The sequence below is a fragment of the Mesoplodon mirus genome (assembly GCF_964341445.2).
Source record: "Mesoplodon mirus genome assembly, contig: HAP1_SCAFFOLD_1180, whole genome shotgun sequence".
In the NCBI taxonomy this organism is placed as follows: domain Eukaryota; kingdom Metazoa; phylum Chordata; class Mammalia; order Artiodactyla; family Ziphiidae; genus Mesoplodon; species Mesoplodon mirus.
Window position 1 is genome coordinate 85803 of NW_028294896.1, and position 17127 is coordinate 102929.

The window sequence follows — 17127 nt, forward strand, 5'->3', positions numbered from 1 at the left end:
GCTCGCGGGCTCCCCCTCCGCCGCCGCTGCCGCCTCGCTCCCGCTCTCGGTCGCGGTCTGGGCTCCGGCGCGTCTTCCCCGCTGCCGCCGAGCTCGGTCCGCGTTCAGCAAGGAGCGTAGCCCTGCCTCCCCTCGCCGCTGGGAGCCCAGGCTCCGTCTGCCGCCGCACGCCGCGATCCCAACGCGTCCCCCCTCCCTGGTTCCCTCCTCTTCCTCCTCCCCCTCCCTCCGCCCTCTCGCCCGCCCGCCCGCCCGGCCTCCCTCCCTCCCTCCCAGCAGCCGCCTCCCCTCCCCCCGCAGGCGCAGCGCTCGGGCGACAGCCAGCCGCCCGCCCGCCGCCGCCTCCAGCTCTCGCAAGTTTGAGCTCCCCCAGCCTCCGCTCACCCTCCGCTCACCCTCCGTTGCAGCGCCTGGGCGGTGGGGTGTCGGAGCGGTGATTCCCCAAAAAGGTTTACCCGAGTTTCCCCAGCCGATTCCCGGCGCGTTTCGCCTATCTGGGTTCGAACCCCAGACCACTTGGGTGGCGTCCCCCTCGCCCCTTGTCCTCCCCTCCCCCGCTTGGACCGAGTTTCCTTCCTCCTTTCCATACTTCCTTTCTATTTCCTTTTTTTTTCTTTTAGATTCACTTTAGAAGAAATTTTACATCTTCTTCAAAACATAGTTCCTTTAGCTTTCTCTTTTATAGGCTAAATCGTCAACATTCAATTTTCTTCATCATTTATATTTGCCAATAAAATACTACTTTTTATGGATTCTCATTTATAGCTCTTTGTGTTATATAGAGTTAGATATTATTAACATATCTTATTTTACATGATTAGAGTATGAGAAAGAGGAGAACAAAAAGAAAAAAAAATGTGTGATGTGATGTGTGTATGTGGGAGGGGGGAGATTTATCACACACACATACACACAAACATATTCATATCAAAATAAGGAAGAAGTACTCATAACTATTACAGCCTGTGTTTCTCCAGCTGATCACATGATCATAGCTGGTATGTATAACAAGCTTCTTCCACTACCATCCTGTACACCCTATACCCTCAGCAAGCACTCCTGTTGGTCATAGATTCTTGCCTGCTAAACTTACCCAAACCTTTATTCCTGAAGGAACTGGACCATAGCAGCCCAACCTGAATTATGATAGTTTTCCACTGACTTTAATCATAGGAAATGAAAGTATTAAAAGGCACCCTGGAGGATCTTCTGCATTCCATACAGACCCTCCTTTACCCACATTATTTGGTAGCAACCCAATTTCATCTTGATAGAAGGATCTCTCCAACTAGTGCAGAAACCCCAGTCTTTGCCTGTTAATTCAGAAGTCCCATCTGGCTTGGTCAAACTCTCAACTTCTATTTCAATGAAAGTACTGTCAGGTTCCCTGGCAGAAGCATTATTTTCCTTGGTACTAAGATCTCACTGGACTTAACATCATGGAGATGAGAAGCAAATATTTTGCTAGTGGATCACTTGCAGTGATAGTGGAGGAGCCTCTCCCATTTTCCTCCCTTGGTTCCCTGACCCAGGAACTCTGACTCTGGGAGATATAGCACTATATGTGAAGGAATGGTGATCATACAGAACACTCTGGAGATATCACCTCAGCCCTGAAAGGTATTGCCATCTAGCTGGCACCATAACTGAGTCTCCCTTAGACCATTCCACCATTACATCTGTGGCTCTGTAAGGAAAACCATGGTTAGACTAATTAATTCCATGAGAATGGACCCATTGCCACATAACTATATCTCTGTATTTAAGCTGCAGGATATCAATGAGAGAGTATGAACGAATTAATAGAAAATGACTAGCATGCAAAGACAAAAAAGGGACTTTGTATCCCTTCTGAGGAAGGGATTCATCTGTTTTCAGTTGGACCTGGGATATTTGTACCATGTTAGGTGGAAGCACGACTTGGCTGTTTTCAATATTTGGAGAGCAATACAGTTTAAGGAGATTTGCATGGGTTGACAAGGGGTGAGCTATGGTGGCCTTTTGATGTGGCCACTTGGCTAGGCCTTACCACACTTTCCAGCATTCCTTTTCTGTATGTCTCTGGTTAGGGTGGGATATAGCAGAGTTTCCTACAGGGGACTGGAGGGGAAATGAAGCAGCAGTCATCTTATGTCCTCACTGGTCTGCTGGCTCATCTCATTGGTGAGAGACAGTGGCCAGGTCTGCCATTGCCCACCTTCCACTGGGCCTTCCTTCAGCTTCTTCTACTCTGGGACCAGTGTGGGTATTTAGTTCCATGAGGAAGGGGCTTGACTTCTGCAGGAAAACTACACAGTCAAGGTCAGAGGCAATAAGGGCTCACATAGGTTTCATTCTGTTTTCGTGGCCTCTAGCTTTTTTTTTTTTTTTTTTTTTTTTTTGGTGTATGGGTTCCGGATTGTTGCTACTTTACTTTACATCCATATTCTCTCCCTCGCGGCCTACTTTGTGACCCCCAAGCTCCAGGATCAGACACAGTCCTAAGAATTCAGCCTTACACAATTGTCTAGGTCAGACTGTTGCCTGTGTCTGATACTGGAGCTTGGAGTCCACAGGACATGAAGTCAGGGAGAGAAGACAGACAGATGGGCCTCATTTCTTAGTAGTTCTGCTTCTTCTGGGGGACCTATACTGAAATATTCCCTTTGTATTCTGGAAATGAATATTAATACATTCTTTCTTAGAAATATAGAAGAAAGAAATATGATGTCATTAACTTATCCTTAACTTTCCTAAAGATCCAGAATTATGCTGTGCCTTTTTCTTTGAAAGTCAGAAGTAGCATAACACCCTAAATGTTACTTATTTGCTAGCAATACTTAACAGAGAAAAAGAGGGATAACTTTGCAGTCAGGAGAAAGACAAACGGCTTGGAAAAGACACAAAATAATTGTCAGCTCCTGAAAAAGTCTTTTTTAAAAACGTTTTTCTCTTTTTAAAACAGTAATAACTTCCCACCACAGAGAGGTGCTCTCACACTTACTTCTCCAATATTTGCAAAGCATTCAAGTCCTAAAATGTGCCAACATTTTTCAAACACAGGATTAAAAATAGAGTATTTTTGTTTAAAAATAATTATATGCCATAACATGGAAACAAATCATTCTGTAGTCTTTGGAAAACAATGGTTTGCCTGTGGATAAAGTCACCCTCCCGCCCTACCCTCAGCCATCATGTCCAAGGAACAATAACCTCCTAATGTGTTAAGTTCTCCATGCATTGTGTTTTAAAACAATGCTTTATGAGCACACCATTAGTGAGCTTTCGGCATTATCTCAGTATATGGTACATCTACAGAAATTTTTTATTTATACGCTTGTCCTTTTTTTTTTTTCCTAAGGTACTTGAAACATTTTGCTTTGTAGTAATTTTTACTTATTTATGTTAAATAATATCATCTTTTGTAAGCCGCTGGTGATTTTGCCTGAAAGGCTGACTGTTGATAAGAAACATTCTTCTCCTTTTATTTGGCTGAGTATTTTGTAACAGAGGAAACATGACACTGTGGTCAGGCATCAGGCTTCAGAGAAAACTACTAACTTCAAAGTCTAGCTCTGCTCCCAGCCTGCTCTGCAACCAACAGCATGCCTTAACCTCTCTGTGCCTTATTTCTTTTCATTGGAAAAACTAAGATGATAACAAAATATCTACTTCCAAGATTTGTTTTGTAGATTAAATAAGCTAGTTCATGTAAAGTCCTTCACATAGCACCTGGCAAATGCTCAATAGATATTACCCATAATAATATTGTCTTCTGTGCTTGCCAATAAACTATGAAACTATATGGATCTAAAGGACAAGGCTTATAATTAACCAAAAAAAAGGAGTAAAGACCTTAGTTAATAAAAGTAAAATAATGTATCTTTTAAATATAGAGATATTGCTTCTACACAGAAATATTGCTCAAATAATAAATGTCAGACAAATAGATGCACATAACTGTTTTATAACTAGCAGCTGGATCCTTAACTCTCTATAACTTTGAAATGGAGCTGCAAAGTACAATGCATTTCCCTCAGTAGTTTCTCTAGATTCCCGTTGAATTTGTGCAGGGTCAATTGATACATACAAGCACTATTTGATAAAACATATTTTTCAAAAAGTGAGAACAGCACGTAATTACCTCTACATGATATATCTTTGGTAATTGCAGATAAATTGGTAAAAATATTTCAATTAGGCAAGCAGACTATTGATTGCAACTTACTAGGCTGTAAGAAAAAGTGATTTTTCTCTCAAGTTTTAATATAAGTACTTACTTGTTTTATTTACAACAAATACAAACCTTCTCATTTCAGCAGCTCAAAGTCTTCATGGAAAAATCACATGATTACTAATCCTCAAGACTGACTCTCTGTATTTTTTGCAAGTTTTCACCTACTTATTATGTTCCTGCTGGGAAGTTCCTAAAAATTACATTTCCTATAACTGGGAGTATTACTAGTTCTTTCTATCAATCTATTTTTAAAGTGCAGAACCTTCAGAACTTTCTGAATATATTCTTTTTAGAAAGGAAAACAAGAAGGTCACAGATTCTTCTTTTTCCTTTAATATTTCTCAACCACACACTCACACACACATTCCCTTTATATCTTACGAATTCATGAGAAAGCTCATTCTGTTTGCAATTTTAATTTTTGCTTTTGTTGACATGCAGTCTTCCTTAAGGGAACTTGATTATCCTTTTATACTGAAGGTAAGCTATGTACTATATTCATTTTAATTGAGGATGCACTGTTTGGAGATTACATCATCTGGTTAGTTACATTTTTCCTTTCTTCCTTGAGTTGATCTCAAAGGAAACATGTGTGCATTTATAGTTCATGTATTACTGATAGCTATCCTGAGTATAACAGCATTTATACTCAGCTCTAGTTATAACTTGTTTCACTCAACCAAAACCACACTTTTCTACTGATTATAAGGTTTTAAATTCATCACAGATATCAAAGCAAGAGAGTACAGTGAGACTCAGTAAGCTTATGGAGGGGAGCTGGGGGTTTTATACTTAACTGAGAGAAACTTGATCATTGATGACACTGGTTTATGACAGCGTCAGGATGGCATTAGGCAGCTCTGACGTGATAACTCCAGGGCACAATTTTTCACCTCTTGGGAGGTAGTGTGAACATCTGAGCAGCTTAGCCAGTCAACTGTGTCTCCCTACAGCCATCATTCATCCTCTAAAATCTAATGATTCTCTTAGTTCCATGGCAGAATCAGGTCACTCTAGGTAGTTCTATGTTATGTGAACAAAAGAATCGCTGAGGATAGTAAAAACTAATGTTAATTTATCAAGGATCATACGTTAAGTATAATATTTTATAAATCATTTATGTTACTCTAAAATTAGTTGACAATTTTTTCCCCATAATTTGATTGGCACATTTGATAATTTGCACAGAAATGTACATGATAAGTGAACATAATGATGTTAAATAGTGGAAGATTGGAGCTGATGCAAAAAGAAAAGGTAATTAAATATATAGAAATTATAACATTATTCAAATTCCTACCCAATCTGCAATCCTTTCTCCAATTATATTTTTTCTGGAATATAGTCTTTTAAGCCAAAAGCACTTAGAATGGTCATTTTAGAGATTATGAGAGAGGAATTATAGCCCAGAGAAAACCTACATGCAATAGGTAGCTAGGGGCAGGCTTATTGAATGACATTATTCAGCCAACAAGTTGATACATCATCTTAAATCTGAAATTTTGAACAACTGCAGATAAAATGTCCTAAAACATATGAGGCAGGATGGTGTCTTCAGTTTCCCTCACTTACTTTATCTTTCTTTCCTTTTCTCACTCTTACAGGAAGAGAATCTCCCTTTAACTCATTATGGTTATGCTATAAAAGACTGAGTGATAAAAAAATAAGTTTATTTCAAAGGTGCCTCACTCTGAATCATCTGAATGACAGGGATCATTATACTGAAGAATGGGACTCACTGAGAGCATATAAAAAGGAGCCTTATTTTTATCCTCCACTGTCCATTCCCCCTGTGCTGTGAGACTTGTTTTGCCTTTGCTTCCTTGGGTGAAAAGCAGTGCACATCCCATACCTGCCATGGTCACTTTCAGATAACAAGAATCCACCAGTAACTTCCAGTTCCACACACAGTCTCAGTTCAATAATTATTTTGTTCAATCCACTGTATTAATTTCAACATTATGAATTTCATTTAAAGTTGAAATTCCACCCATCCCCCATCAAGAGAGAAGTTTTCAATCCACACTAGTTGTTGGAGTGTGGCATGAAAGCTCTTACTAGATTAATAATGTTGTGTGTGCCTGGTAGATGCTTAAAGCTGACACTTTCTCTTATGGTGCGTGGGTTCTTCCGAGCCCACTGCCCCATCACTGGGAATTTCTCACACGTGGTTCCCTTTAGGGTTACCAAGAGCAACTCTATTCTGGATGGTTAGTTTTAGCCATTGCCTATATCTTGTCCTATGCAAACAGCCTACCCAATCCATTGCCAGGAAACCCTATAGAAATTTAGGTCTTATAATGTCAGTAATTTATTTAAAAATAACTCATCATCACATGTGTGACATTTAGGGAATACATATTTGTATTATACCCTCTAGGTATTTGGTTGACACTTGAAATACTTTAATCAGGAATATTCACCCTAAGGGTAGCGAGTCAGCATTTGAAAATTAGGAACTTTCGATTTCTACTGAGAGAAATAAGGAACCCCTGGAAAAATCATAAAGAGGTAGATTTCAACTAAAAACGATTGAACTATCATTGCCTCAATCTGCAATAGAGGACTTGTTAAACAGCCTAAGGGAATTTACAAATATGTACGTATTTGCTAAACGGGTAGTGGTTGAGATATGTTTATTGACTAGCAAATTTGTACAGATACTTGGCCTTTGGACAAGTTCTAGAGAACTCAAGGTGTAACATTTTCCCAAGTGGGGGTTTTAGCCCAGGTGTTTATTCCTTCGGTGCCACCATGATATGAAGGAATCTGTCATCGTACTAGAGGAAAAGGTACTAAATGTAGAACTGAATAGCGATGAACTTATGGGATATAGGACTGAATATGGCTGCAACAGTACAGCTCAGGACTGTCTGGGGTCTATTTGCCAATTCATTTTTCTACGAGTGATAGAATTTGGTCTAAGCCTTGCTTTCACTGTAACATCTCACCTGGTTGTGCGATTTTGAGAGAGGATATTTACAGCGCTCATGTTGCTCTAATCATTGGAAGCCTCTAGCCTCCAGAGTGGCAGCGTGAAGAAACTGTCAGAAGGCTGATTTCAACTCAGACACCTCTGTCCTTGATCTGACCTAATATCACCTAGCTATCCAGTCTTTTGTTCCTTAGGAGGATATGAGTCAGACAAGAATACACTGTGCGCCTCAAGCTCAAGGGGGGGCCATAGTAAGCTATCTGAGTGGTCTTCTTAAACTTGTTATTTTTTCACATTATATGAAGAGGGAAGTACCTTCCACTTTGTTTCCTTGAGGACTGCGATTGGGACTCACAGCACTTCAAGAACTCTCCCTTAAAATCTTCTCTTAATCTCTAAATCCTGACACTTTTGTTGTCTCTATGTAGTTGAGAAGCTTTAGATTTAAAAAAAAAAGTTTGCTTTTTACTCCGTTTCAAATAGTCGAATCACAATTCAACTTGGGATGTGGGAACAACTGGCATTTAGTGTGCTGCCGTCTCAGTCTGAGAAGGAAATAGTTCGATTTTGTTATCCTACTATGCATAATAAAGTGTAACTTCTAGAAAAATATTTTCAGGTAAGTTGTTTTATTTTTTTATTTATTTTTTTTGCGGTACGCGGGCCTCTCACTGCTGTGGCCTCTCCCGTTGCGGAGCACAGGCTCCGGACGCACAGGCTCAGCGGCCATGGCTCACGGGACCAGCCGCTCTGCGGCATGTGGGATCTTCCCGGACTGGGGCACGAACCCGTGTCCCCTGCATCGGCAGGTGGACTCCCAACCACTGCGCCACCAGGGAAGCCCTCAGGTAAGCTTTTTTTGATATTTCATCACATAATCTGTAGTGAACCAATAATTTTCAGGCTACCACTGGGCTATTTGCTACAGTAAAACAGTGATTTAATCTAGTAAACCAATTGATTATGCGAAAGTATAATTTAAAAATTATCTTACTTATACAAATATAAATGTAACTAAAAATTATTTCATTATTGGGGGGGCAGAGAGATAGTAGAGCTGGTTCAAAGAACACTTTAAGGCATTTATAAATAGTGGAATAAGAAATAACAAAAATAATACCATGAAAGACATGACACTAATTAAAATTCTCTGGGGCAATAAAATCATAAATTTGGGTTTATGTTGTTTTTTTTTCTTTTCTTTTTTGCTGGTGAGAAACCTGTAAACTAAGACGTGGCTTTACAGTGGTGTCTGGGCACTAATCAAATAGTAAAGAGCTAAATCTAACTCAAGTACATTTTCCTGGAGAATTACATAATCTTTGGGTGATTCTTTTAAGCAATGCCCCTGCATGACATTGAAAGGACATACCACATTCCCTTTGTCTTATTTGCAAATTGTGGATAATTTTTCCTAATAAAGGACAATATATGCCTCCTGATGTGATTATATAAGCACTTTAACTGTTTTAGATAATTAAATGAGAAAATAATGATGGCCACTATGTATAACATGGCATAAAATACATATTTCATATTCCTCAATTTCTTTGGATCCCACTAACAACAATAAATTTGGAATAACTGGTTTTTAAGGTCATATCTGACACCAAGAGCCATTCGTTTATTTTTCTAACTGCTTGAACTGTTAGCAACTTTCAACACTGTGGCCTTTCTTTTCAAACAATCTCTTCTTGGTTTCACTGACAGCTCTTCATCCTGCTTTCTATCCTAAGTATCTGGTTATGTTCATCTTTGTACTCTTCTCAGCACTATTTATAGTGTTTTCTCATATTCTTCTTTGCTGGGGATCTACCTCTTCTTCGTTAAAATCCTACCTCTTCTCCTGAGCTGTTACATGTCGGAGCAATTAAGACCTGGTCTGAGACCCCATTTTTTTTTCACTCTGCATTCTCTGTCCTGGTAATCTGATCCACGTTTACTGCTGTAAATGTCATCTCTAGAAAAATAGGCTCCAAATTAGTAGCTCTAGTGAGAATCAGACATCACCAAAAGTTGCTTAATCAGTATCTACATATGGATAAATAAAAGCCAACTCCAAGTCAGCCAGTCCTAAACCAAACTCATCTCTCTCTTTTGCTGTTTTTTTCTTCACTATTTTCATTTTAATGAACAACCCCATAGTAAATCCAGTTGAATAAGACAGTAACATAGGCATTGTCCTTAATGCTTGTCCTTAATCCTCTCTTCTGTATATAATTCACATTGGGATCTTTCAAGTTTACTCTCTAAATCTGTCTCAAAGGCATTCATATTTTTCAACATCAGTACCACTTTCACTCTAAGCCAAAAACCACCATTTCTTGCTTAGACTAATACTGATTCTATCTAAATAGTTTCACTAACGTGTACCTTTTGCTCTCCATCCAGTTCTCCACACTACAAAAAGAATAGCCATTTTAGAAATCACATATGTTCAGGTTATCCTTTAAAACCCTACAGTGGATTCCTATTTCCCTTAGGAGGAAGGGAAAAAGAAATCCTTCATTTGCCACACAAGTCTTGCACGATCTTTCACCCAGCTGTGTGAGCGGGTGTAGTGTAGTTGTTATAGACAAGAGTTGTGGAGCTACACTGCCTGGGTTCAAACCTAAACACCTTCACACTTTAACCGGCTGAGCTATACAAGATGTTTCCTTCTCTGAGCCTCAGTTCTCAGAGAAGTTATTACTTGTACTTACTTCATATAATCATTTAAAAACTCGAATAAGCTAACACAGATCAAATACTTTGAGCAGTGGCTTTCACTCAATTAGACATGAATTTACCATAGTATTAGTATTACTTTTCTTTCTCATTTCATGATTATCTCACGCTCAATCTCTGTAGTTTTTTAATTTGCTTTAGTGCTGAAAACCCATGCTCAGTGCCCCCTCTCCCTTTCATTTGTACCTGCTACCTCCTCTACTTGGAATGTTCTTTTCCCCCCCTTACCTCTGGGGGCCTTGACATTTATGGTGATTCCCCTTAACCCTGGCCCCGCTTCTCCAAGTCGTACCTTCATTTCATTATCTTCTTTGAACCCAGTGAGTTGAATTTTCTTTCCTGCCAGAAGGCTGACTGATGCAGAAGCTCTGCCCGTTGTAGACACTTAGGATTTACGCTGATGGAGACTCATCTTCACACCCATGCATCTAAGATCCTTATGGCACAGGGAGAGGGTATAAATATTAATTCACTAGGTCTTACATCTCCTTCCTGCAATTGACTTCTGCTCATGTTTAACTGGTCAAGCTATATCATATTTCCACATCACTCTTCAAATGGAGCAGGAAAGTACAGTGTTACCATTTTCTTGGAGAAGAAGGGGAACTAGAACACATATTACCCTGTTATGACTACAAAGCAAAGCATAAGTAAGGGCATTAGAATGTGAAAGTACATAGACTGTTGGAGGTTGTTGATCTAGTGTGAGATGAGCTTGACACATATTCCAGGATTCGATGGAAACACCTGTGAGGTCAGCTCAGTGAGGACTCTACGTGTCATGCAAAATTTGTGTGGTGTCCTTTTCTTAGAATTGAAAAGGAGACATAGGAAAAGAAATCTGGGAAGGAGAAGACAGGAGCATATCTATATTTTGGAATATCATAATTTAATCATTCTATCCTGCTCGTAGCTTCTTTAACTAAGGGAGATTATATAAACTGTTTTCAGATAAATTTGAAATATCCTGAGCTCATTATTTCAGCATCTGGAATGTAGAGTCAACCAAGATAACAAATTGTATGATTTCTCTATTAGGCAGAGGCTTCTACAGCATGAATCAAGGAAATTAGAAGGATCAAGTTACTAGTTTATTAAATTAGCACTGACATTATCACAGTCTCAGAGGAAAAAAAATAACAAGATTGTTTGCAATAGAAAACGTTTTGTAAAATAGCCCTTAATCAGAATAGTCATTTGGAAATATTCTAGCAAAAACGTATATGTAAAGCAGCACTGCACCTCAGACTTGAAATTTTCCAAATAATTAATAGCAAGTAAAAATGTTATATAAATCCATGGAAATAAAATTGGAGTGGCCAAAACATTACTGAATAATTCTGAGATAAGGACAGTAAATTCATGAAGCACAAATAAAATGACATAAATACCTCTATGTTCTGAATGTAATTTAATTATTGACTCTCACATACATAGCTAGAGTATCATCAATCACCATAGATATATTTTTTCTGAGCCATCAAAGCTAATTATAGTCAGAAATCTCACTCACTGAGACTAAACATTACACTACATTAAAAATCAATCTATTATGTGATGTCAGGAAGTTCTGTTGAGTGTAGTGATTTTTTATGAGCCTCAAAATTCTATGTTAATTACCTGAATATTTTACATAGATGTCTCAAATAGTCCTTGTAAGTAATAAAAACAGTGGTGATTTGTATTTCACCATTGCTAAGATAATTTTCAAATTAGAATATTGACAGAGGGGAATAAACCGAAATACAATAGGAAAATGCAAGAAAAAGGCAGAAGTAGAACTAAATGAACCATCTTTTCACTGAGGGCTTCTTCACTTTTCCCTAAAATATGCCCCACTGATTCTAAGGTTGTGTCTACACTATGCTAAAGGATATTTTAAGTTTCCAATAATTGAGTCTTCCCAAGTACTTGTATGAATCAATTCAAATCTGATACTTCATGTTCAAAGAATTTTAGAGACAAAGATTCTTAGGAGATTGGAGATTATGTAATTCATTATAAACACGGAAGCTGGAAAATAGGGTAAGTAGAAAGGTTTCACCATGAGTGGCATAGTTAGACCCTGTGTTTCCCAACTAGTTAAGAGAAATATTTTTACCAAATCACAAATAAACAGTGAATGCTTACAATTATATTTATAACTAAAATAATTTCTCTCCACTTGAAACAGTAGTGTATCTATTCAACAAATGATATTGCAGCAACTGGACATTCTCATGCAAGAAAATGAATATAGACACAAAACTTACACCCTTAACGAAACAACCCAAAGTAGATCATAGACCTAAATATGAAATGCAAAACCATTAAACTTCTAGAATATGAATAGGAGAAAACCAAGATGACCTTGGTTATGGCGATGACTTTTTAGATACAGCACCAAAGGCACAATCCATGGACTTCATTAAAATTAAAAATTTTGCAAAATTGTTGTTTCTGACAACACTAAACATATTCTTACCATTAAATCCTGCAATTGCACTGCTTGGTATTTATCCAAAAGAGATGAAAATGTATGTCCACACAAAAACCTGCACACAGATGTTTATAGTAACTTTATTCATAATAGCTAAAATTTGAAAGCAGCCAAGATGTCCTTCAGTAGGTGACTAGATAAATAAACTGTGGTATATCTAAACAATGGAATATTGTTCAGCACTAAAGGGAAATAAGCTATCAAGCCATAAAAAGACATGCATTTTAAGACATTTTAAAAAATTAAAATAACTACTGGGTATACAGAAAAATACCTAAAATGAAAAAGGGTCTTTTATTTTCATACAGTAATAATGAAGTAAGAATTTTAGTTTAAGATCAGTTAGACATTTAAAAGCCTTTACATTTTCCAAAAGAAATTAATGTATTACTATTGAACATTTTGTTAAAAATGCCACAGACAAGACTATGAGACTCTCTAAGTATTACTTCTATCATCTTACTAAAATCAGTAAAAATAAGTTTGCGTTAACACATTCCAGCTTCCTCTCTCTAGAAATAGAATGAGAAAAAAAGCAATAATAATAAGAGACAGTAGCTTCAAATCTTTTTAAAAAGTTATTCCCAACTGCACATCCATTATCAGTCATAGAAAATGTAGGGCTGCGGTAGAAGTCATGGTTTCCAGCACTCTGAAAAGCACATTATTTTAAAGATGGATCAATATAAAAGAAGAAAAATACTCAAATCATCTGAAGATGATGTAGTATTAAAAAGCTTTGGGGGAAAATGAGGCTGCAATTTGAACAAAATTATCTACTTACAAAGAAAGGAGGACATGAGTTATTGTCTAAGAGTTACCATAAAGACACTAAAAAGAAAAGAAATCACACACACACACACACACACACACACAATCCTTATATAACTAGTAACTTAAAATTAACAAATAATATGTCTTCGATTTACTTGTGATGAATAAACCTCACTTGAATTAACAGAGGAAAGCATTTAAACATAAGAAACAGAAAAAGAGTTTCAACAGTTTTAAAATATACCTAGTTTATGTTGTAAAGAAACGCTATTGACAACAAAATGCTCCTAAAAGGAACTTTGGTAATAGAGTCCAGCTGAAAACCACTGTCTATTTACAAGGTAGACTTGGGGTGCTGCACTGAACAGTGTGCCCCCAAAATTCATGTCCGTGCAGGATCTGTGAATGTGACCTTGTTTGCAAGGGTCTTTGCAGATGTGATTAGTTAAGATGAGGTCATACTGAATTAGCATGGGCCCTAAGTCTAATGGCTGGTGTCTTTATAAGAAGAGGGAAATTCGAACACAGAGATACAGACACAAACAGAGGCAAATAGGCCGTGTGATGTCAGAGGCAGTGACTGGAGTGATACAGATAGAAATGCCAAGAATTGTCAGCAACAACCAGAAGCTGGGAGAGAGGCATAGAACAGATTGTCCCTAGAGCCTTCGGAAGAAGCATGGCTCTGCTGACACCTTGATTTCAGACTTCTAGGCTCCAGACCATGAGGGAATACAATTTCTGTCATTTGTGGCATTTTGTTACAGCCACCTTAGAAATTAATATACTTGGTAAAAATTCAACCCAACAGTCATTTTTATTTTGATATATATCACGAAACTAAACCCTAACTAATGCGTTTCCCATTTTGCCTCCATCTCTGATTTTTTTTAAGCTAGCAAGTATTCGTTTCTTGCTTATACCTTCAAAATAAAAGTTATGATTTTGATGACATGATAGCTAAAATCTTTACTCATTATTCTGGTCCATATACATTTATTCATGACATCAAAATTCATTTATTGAGCATCTAATATATATTTTATTCTAAATCTCATCTTTGATTTCTCTAGTAGTCCAAACCTTCTCATTTGTGATAGAGTTTCAAAAATCACTTGGCTAAATGGATAATTTATTGAGTGTCCAAAGTATTTTCTTGAGTTAATAATTTTCAAAAATTGTATTACTCCATTTCAGAAGAGAATGACAGGGCTTTTCAAGAAATTATCATTTATTATATAGAAAAGATTCCAAGTATTCTTCTGGATCATCTGCCGGTTCAGTTTCTAGTTGCAAAAAGGCACCACATGACATACTTAGCCACAGTCTTGGATGATTGCTGTTGGCATCAGAAAATTTCTGCTCACTAGGACCTATGGACCTGTGATTATTGCTACTACTTATCAACACCATCCTCTTAGAAAATTATCATCTTAGAAATATTTCGACTATCACGAATACTACTGTACAAGTACTAATTCTGCGAGTATTGATTGCTGTAAAAATGTAGCAAATGATCTGGAAATGATCTACCAGTCACAATCTGGACAATCACAAATCTAATTACAGAGTGCAACATTGAAAATATACTAGAGGAAAGGTATGGAACCCTGCAGAACACATTACTAACATGTATAACTTTGTTGTAGGAGATGGGGATGCTATTTGTATTTTACATATATATATATATATAGTCTATATTTTCAGACTTATTACAATGAACATGTGGTTCTTTTGCCATTTAAAACATAGATTTAAGAAATTGGAAAAGTTCTTTTTCAAAGAGAAGTTGTTCTTTTTAATCCTATGATTGCAGGCAAGTTTTCTATATTAAAGTCTTGAGAATTGCTTTTCTTCAGGAAATCTGTCTTTGCCTTCAACTGATGGGATGAATCCCACCCAGGCTATGGAGGATAAACTGCTTTACTCAAAGTCTCCTGATTTAGATGTTAAACACATCTTTAAGTAGACATTCACAGCAAGATCTAGATTATTGTTTGACTAAACAGTTGAGCACTATATCCTAGAAGGCTGACATATAAAATTAACTGTCATGTTGAATTTCTAATCAGGAGAGTGGCAAGATGAGTCCTGTGTTTCAGAAGATATCTTTGGAGAATGGAAGGACATCGGAAAGAGAGCACGGATGAAGGTGGACATGTCACTAGGAGGAGGATGAATGAATAAAGATCAGAGATGATAGAGATAAACTGGGTTGTTCTTGTTTTGGTGGAGAGGACTATGTGGATGGTTTGAAGGATGAAAAGCAGTAAGATTAACAAGGGTTGGTAAATGATTGTATATTGGATGTAGGGGAAAAAAAGGAAGACATAAAACTCTACCATCCTCCCATAATTAATTGGATTTTAAAATAGAAGCTTTACTATTCTTTCACTTTAAAGCAAAGACAACCTATTGCTAATTCCCACTTATAATTATCTCCCAGAACTCTTAATCTGCAGTATTCATCCTCTTCTGAATAACATTCTTCTGAAGACTATTTTAGTTAATTTATTTCTCTTGGTTGTTATTTTTTTTATAACCAGGCTTCAGTTACTTGTGAGGTAAAATTTAAAATTGGCAGTGAGTTCCAGACGAGTTATACAGGGCTTTGTAGCTCTGAAAGCCTTTCACATATATAAAACAGTAAAATATTCCTTTGTTACGAGGATATGACCCAGTTAAGTTTTACAAGTGATGCTTAGTGTAAGAAAAGTATAATACTCCAACATATTCCAAACAGGACAGGTAACTTTGGTAACATAGACAATGTAATAACTTGACAAGAAATAAGGGAAAAGTGATGAAAAGGACAGCTCGCTTTTTGTAAATAATTTCTTTTTCTCTAAAGAAAAATTAAAATAATACTTCTGACATGTCATTTTCTTGTTCTTATTACCAATCTCTTTAATAACTACTAAAAGAGAATTTTCATTCCCTGTCAGGCAAAATATAATTTAGCATCATAATGATTCCACCTCCTCAGCATCATTAGGCTACTTGATAGAGGATGTGATTAATGCCTGTGTAGAATCATTAACTGCAGGAGGTCTATTCCAAACAGTAGGAACAGAATCCTGTTCACTCGTAGATAGAACTGTGATAATGTGCTTCTCATCTAGGAGTGGTGTGTGGATACTTAGAAATATGATTTCACTTGATCTAGAATAATATGGGATAACTCTCTGAGTTCAAAATGCTATTAGGTCAGCTAATACTGCAACCTGTAGTCACCTTATAGGAAATAGATATTTGTCAATAATATTACTTGTTAAAACAATTATGATGAATGAAACAAAAATTTAAAAAATATATATATAAAGCTAACTTCTTGAATGTAACTATGGTCATGTTAAAGAAGTGTTTTCACAATTTATTCATGTTTCCAGACCAGAGAATTATAGTTTTGTTTTAAAAACTGTAACCATGCTAAAATTGTAGGAATAATACATCTTACATCTATTTAATATTAAACGGAGGTAAAGATATCTCTAAGAAGGTTAAAAATGAAGATTTAACCTATTCATAAAGACATATCAGGAGGTGAACAATTCAGTTCAGATAGTCGGTTCTTTTCTTTTACAAATATTCTAAGAATTGACATGAAACTTCTTTAGAGATCTAAATAATTTATTTAAGAACATTTCCTATTTGGTGTTCAGTATGGCGAAAAGGCTGCAATTTTAAAACTGTAAGGTAAATGAACCCTGTGAATTGAATCCTGATAAACTAGTGTGGTTCTTCATCATTCACTCCTAAATAGGAAAGCACAATATTTAAGTCTTAGGATTATTACTCAGGTTTAAATAAGCAATTGCTGTCCACTCGGTTAGTCAAAGTCATTTAAAATCAAATAACACAATGGCAAATAGGAGCCTGTTGTAGGCAAAAATTGTTTTATCGTACAAAAACATTTGACATATATATTTAATATTACAGTGAGCTTGTGGAATGGCTGTTTTAATTCCCATTTTATGACGGAGTAAAATTTGACAG

General features: G+C 37.0%; 1 long non-coding RNA gene across 1 annotated transcript; it reads left to right on the forward strand.

Annotated features, from left to right (window-relative positions):
* The first annotated feature begins 387 nt into the window (after window positions 1–387).
* Window positions 388–15570, forward strand: LOC309797889. The gene is made up of 3 exons (XR_014292852.1): window positions 388–449; window positions 7875–7999; window positions 15204–15570. It is a non-coding gene; the product is annotated as an uncharacterized lncRNA (long non-coding RNA).
* The last annotated feature ends 1557 nt before the right edge of the window (window positions 15571–17127 follow it).